Source organism: Drosophila ananassae, unplaced genomic scaffold (genome assembly GCF_017639315.1).
Source record: "Drosophila ananassae strain 14024-0371.13 unplaced genomic scaffold, ASM1763931v2 tig00000121, whole genome shotgun sequence".
NCBI classification, from domain to species: domain Eukaryota; kingdom Metazoa; phylum Arthropoda; class Insecta; order Diptera; family Drosophilidae; genus Drosophila; species Drosophila ananassae.
The window spans coordinates 178,642-183,647 of NW_025319120.1; the positions used below are offsets into that span (position 1 = coordinate 178,642).

Consider the following 5,006-nt stretch of genomic DNA (forward strand, 5'->3'; position numbering starts at 1 on the left):
CGTAATTTGAATCCACCTCAATTATGTAACGGTACGCGTTTGGTCATCAAAAAGATCACCGGAAACATTCTTGATGCAACCATTTTGGCTGGGAAGTTTAAAGGAAAAGTGGTCCTGCTGCCAAGTATTCCGATGATACCATCCGATTCTACCATACCCTTCAAAAGGCTACAGTTTCCAATTCGTTTAGCTTTCGCCATGTCTATAAACAAATCTCAAGGTCAAACAATGTCCATTTGTGGTTTAGATTTGAGAAATCCATGTTTTTCTCATGGGCAACTATATGTTGCGTGTTCACGTGTTGGGAAACCGTCGAATCTATTTGTGTTAGGTAAAGACAGGTTAACCAAAAACATTGTGCACCGATTGTTGTTAAATTAAATGTAATATACTGTATTTGTTATAAATTTAAATGAAAATAATAAATCTGAAAAAATTTGTATTTATTACCTATTGATTTCTGCTTAATACGAAGCGTAAGAACATTTTGATTAATTGTGTTCAACGTACTATCCCTTCGAATCTCAGTCCAGTGAATTTGTATACCAACATCAACATTTTCGTCTTTGTTCGTAAATAATTTTATTGTACTAAAGGATTATAGTAGTAGAAAGTCAAATAAGGAGATGACTATATTTTTTTACAAATACCATATGTGTGAACAATTCACAGCAACGTGTGTCCGGGTCAGCTAGTCTTATCTTATACATAAATCTCGTGTCACAATGTTTGTCCTCAATGGACTCCTAAACCACTTAACCGATTATAATTCGCACACCATGTGCAGTTCGATCCAACTTGAGAGATAGGATAGTTTAAATCTCAAATTGTAGTCGCAATTTTAATTAATTGCTAATTATTTGTCTGTTATTATTTGACAGGCACAATTATTTGTTAACTCCAAATGATTCTAACAGATGGCGTTCGCAACTCCGAAAAGCTGACTCTGTGAATAGTGAACGAAATATGGTGTGATCCTAACAGATGGCGTTTGCAGCTCCGAAAAGCTGACTCGGTGAATAGTGAACGAAATACAGTTTTAAATTTTTGGTGTCATATGTTACTTAGACTGAAGTGTAAATTAAATTGAAGATAATACAGTGAATATGCCACCGAAAAAATCGAACCTCAACAACGCGAGCAGCAGAGGTTCACGACGCAAACGTGTTGAAAGAGCTCAGCAATTACCACAACAAATCGAAACAATGAATGCATCTCAAAGAATCAGGACTGCAGAAAGTCGTGCACAAGAATCTCAAGAACATCGTGACGAACGTCTGCAACAGAATATTACGAGAATAAGAGCGGCACGAGAACGAAACATAGCTACAGTACGAGTACTAGATCTACGAATGCAACAGATCAGCCGCTCATTAACACGTGCATCATTCGTTCGGCTTGCCTTTGAATATGCACCAGATATTAACTACTCAACGCATTCAAAAATAGCTATCGGTGGAATGGATAAAGTATGTCAATATTTTCAGGCATTGAAATTTCGGAATGAAGCAGCCGGCATGTGCTGCGCATCAGGCAAAGTTGTGCTGTCACCTCTACCCGCTCCGCCGGAGCCTTTATTATCCCTTCTTACTGGCCATTCAGATGATTCCAAATTATTTTTGCGTAAGATACGCAAATTTAATTCTTGCTTCCAAATGACGTCATTTGGGGCAACCAAAATTTTCGATCGTGCATCCGATGGACGTAATTTTGAAACTACATTCAAAATTCAAGGCCAGGTGTACCATAAAATCATACCTTAACGCTTGCTGATGCTGCATTGACATCGGCACCGAATAACATTCGTAAGTTGTTTGCAATTATTTTGACGACATGTTATTCCTCGCAAGCACAAACTTTGTGGGAAAAATATAAAAATGACAGAAGACATCTGGATTCGAATTGGACAAACAAATCGATGCCAAAATATTGATTATACACCAGAGATGTACAATGAAGCATTGGTCTTGATCATTATGGTATGCCATCACCTAATCGTCTAGCCACCGACTTACTCAATACCGATTGATTGGCGGGGGTTTCCCGGGGTGCAACCTCCTCCAGAAACTACCCATCCAAAACGTGTCTTCTGCAACAGAGGCAGACCGTCTCCTAGCTGGATTTGCCCGACTGAGAGCAGATAAAAAAACAGGCTTGCTCCAATCAGCAGATCCACACGCTGAGTTCTGTGGAAGTTAGAGCCACATTGGCGGGAACTTTCCAATTGGGCATTGCCTCAATGTAAAGGGAATACGTGGATAGGCGAGACTTCAGGCAAACGTTAACCGATGCTCCATCTGTAGTAAACTCAGCGTCTCCAAGGCCAGTCACTGCTACAGAACATTTGGACCGATGAAGCTGAAGTTGACTGGCCAGCCGTGATGTGATGAGATGAACTTGGGAGCCGGAGACAAGTAGCGCTCGACAAGGAAGAAAGGCTCGTGATCTGCCACGGACGAGAATGTGGGCGGTGGGCAAGAACACTATATCAGCGCTGCGATCCTGTGCAACAAGAGCATTAGCAGGAGGAGCCTGAGAGGTCGCATCCCCAGATACATTGGCCGGATTCGCTGCATAGATAAACGCTCGCAAGGATGCAATAGCGCATGATGTCGGCGATTGCAAGTTGGGCAGCGGGAGGATGAGCATCCGGGGGCTAAGTGATCGGACTTGAGGCACACGAAGCAGAGGGCAAGACGTCGGACCTCATCGTATCGTTCCTCAACTGACAAGGCGAGAAATGTGGGCAGAAAGGCGAAGCGGGTGCCAGGATGCCGCACAGGGCACACGAAGCAGGCGGAGCATTCAGGAACATGCAGGATCGGTTGTTAAATGGCCTACGTCGGCCCGCTTGATTCGCTAACAAATGCGGAGCTAAGGCCAAATCCACCGTCTCCAGGGTACGGCACCTTTGTTCCAGAAACCGAGCCATAGATTCCCAAGTTGGTAGGCTATCATCAGTGCTTCCTGCCAGAGAGTCTTCCCATTTGGCCTTTGTGGTAGGGTCCAGCTTTTGAAAGATGATCTGGATGAGAAGGCATCCTTGAACCTCTGCGCGTCTCCGCAGCATCCTTTCACGGCTTGACGCAGCATATGCGGTAGCTTCAGCTCCAGATTCCATTGTGTAATTAAATTAAAATGAAACTTTGTGACAACAAATCCAACAACGGTGTTTTAGTGGCACTTTTAATGCTGATCACGATAATTGAACGGGATGATAATCACGTCGGGGTCACCAAAATGTTGAGCTATTAATAGTTTTTAATAGCGGCCAATCAATAACAAAATTACAAGTGGCAAAGCTTAGCAATATGAATTTAGCAATATGCAGCAATGTGCAGCAGCTCTACAAAAAAGCTCCCCAAAGCGCATCCGCTACAAATACCAGCAAAGCGCATGCGAACGGGGGAGAAGTAAACAAAACCAGAACTGCCCGCCGCCGCTACTCAGATTTATAATATATGTAACTTATTTTACGCCGCTTCGCAGCTATCCATTTTATTTATAAAACGTTTGTGTAGGAAATAGAAAAAAGCTGTTTGAGGATTTTCCCGGCCAATATTCGAATTTTTCTCACCTTTAAAACCTTCCCTAGACCTCCAAGAATAATTCTAGACCAAGATAAGATAAATCCGTTCAGCCGTTCTCGAATTTTATCGAGACTAACGAACAGCAATTCATTTTTATCTATAACTAGCTGACCCGGCAGACTTCGTACTGCCAGCTGTTGTTTTTATTTTTGTTGCGTTCAAAATCTTCTTTTAAACTTAAAAATATTATCTGTTACAGTAAGAACTGAAGATAGCTAAAATTAAGTTTCGCGGAGCTATCATTTTAATCATTTTCAATCCCAAAAATTAAAGAGCACCCTGTTAAGAGTAAAACATGAATTTTATTATTATTTTTGATACATCATGTTGCTTACTTACAAAACCGAGTTTTCCTGAAATACTGGCTATTTAAAAGATTTAAATTTGATAATCACAGACACATACTGTTAAAATACAGTCTGTTAATTAATTTAAAGCTTTCTCATAAGCCATATTTTTTGTTTTGTTTTGTAGTGCGTAAATAAACAAAGAACACGGTTTTCCCACGCGCGAACACGCGACGTCTAATTGTCCATGCGCGAAGCAGGGAAACTCCAAGTTGATTCCACAAACTTCTAACGATTGTCCTTGCGATTTATTTATGGTCATCGCAAAATCCAGACGTACTGGAAATTTTAAGCGTTTAAAATCGAATGGTATGTCCGTTGGAATCATCGGTATCCGCGGGATCAAGGCATCCTCTCCTTTGTATTTTCCTTCTATGATTGTCGCCTCAATGACGTTATTCATCAGTCTTTTCACAGCCAGTCTTCCAGTATTATGGCTATCAAATGGCATCCGATCCAATGCTATTTTGATCATGTTTACTAAATGGTTATTCTGATGAAGAAACATTTGTAATTGTTGGACAATGATTCTCTTCACTGTTGGATTGTGAGCACAACGATTATTAATTTCCGCATCTGAATTGCCCATAAAATAAATTTGTAAAAATTGATGATCTGCATCAGGTAGTGGTAACAGAGTTCCCAGTAAGTGATAAAATTGTCCTTGTATCTGTGATTTTTCAAAATTTGGCCATTAAATATTTCCTATATATGTATTTTAATACAGTATTTTTATATAATACCTTAAAAGTGGGCATGAAATTGTCTTGTATAATATGTGTAGCACCAAATGATGTCACCTGGAAACAATTGTTACATTTCTGTAATTCTGAATTTCTGACATAGCAATACGACTATTTTTTTGATCTGTCTGTCTCTGGTCATCAGTGCGGTTAGCACGTGAGGTAGTTCTTCGCACCGTAAATCAGGCCGTCTTCTCCTCGGCATCGTAAATTGTAATTAACCAAAGTGAAAAAATTGAGAAGTGAGGAAATTTCAAATTAAAATTTTTTCCAATTTTTTTCACAATTTTTCAGTAAACACAATATTGGTTTATCACATAAAATTA

At 40.1% G+C, this 5,006-nt stretch overlaps 1 long non-coding RNA gene across 1 annotated transcript; it reads right to left on the reverse strand.

Annotated features, from left to right (window-relative positions):
- Positions 1-4,482: 4,482 nt before the first annotated feature.
- Positions 4,483-4,739, reverse strand: LOC116655254. The gene is made up of 2 exons (XR_004310392.2): positions 4,681-4,739; positions 4,483-4,607 (listed from the first exon to the last, which is right to left on the reverse strand). It is a non-coding gene; the product is annotated as an uncharacterized LOC116655254 (long non-coding RNA).
- Between the last annotated feature and the right edge of the window lie 267 nt (positions 4,740-5,006).